The sequence below is a fragment of the Nanorana parkeri genome, unplaced genomic scaffold, assembly GCF_000935625.1.
Source record: "Nanorana parkeri isolate BGI_ZX_2015 unplaced genomic scaffold, ASM93562v1 scaffold2218, whole genome shotgun sequence".
NCBI lineage: Eukaryota > Metazoa > Chordata > Amphibia > Anura > Dicroglossidae > Nanorana > Nanorana parkeri.
In genome coordinates this window covers 134,691-135,087 of record NW_017308486.1, presented here as the reverse complement: position 1 = coordinate 135,087, position 397 = coordinate 134,691, and positions in this window count along the sequence as shown.

The following is a 397-nucleotide window of genomic DNA, read 5'->3' as shown; positions in this document are numbered from 1 at the left end:
ACATATAATGTGTGTGTGTGTGTGTGTGTACAGTATAATATTATTATCATTTATATGTGTGTGTGTATATACATTTTTATATGTACATTTTATTATTGTGTTGTTATAATATACATTATTACATTATTATAATAATATAGTGCGTGTGTTTACAGTATAATATTATTATTATTTATATATGTGTGTGTATACATTTTTATATGTACATGTTATTATTTTGTAGTTATAATATACATTATTATAATATAGTGTGTGTGTGTGTGTGTGTTTACAGTATATTATAATAATATACGTGTGTGTAAGTATATTATTATGATTATGTTATTATAATATAGTATGTGTGTGTATACAGTATATAATAATATACAGTATGATATATATATATATATGTGTATAT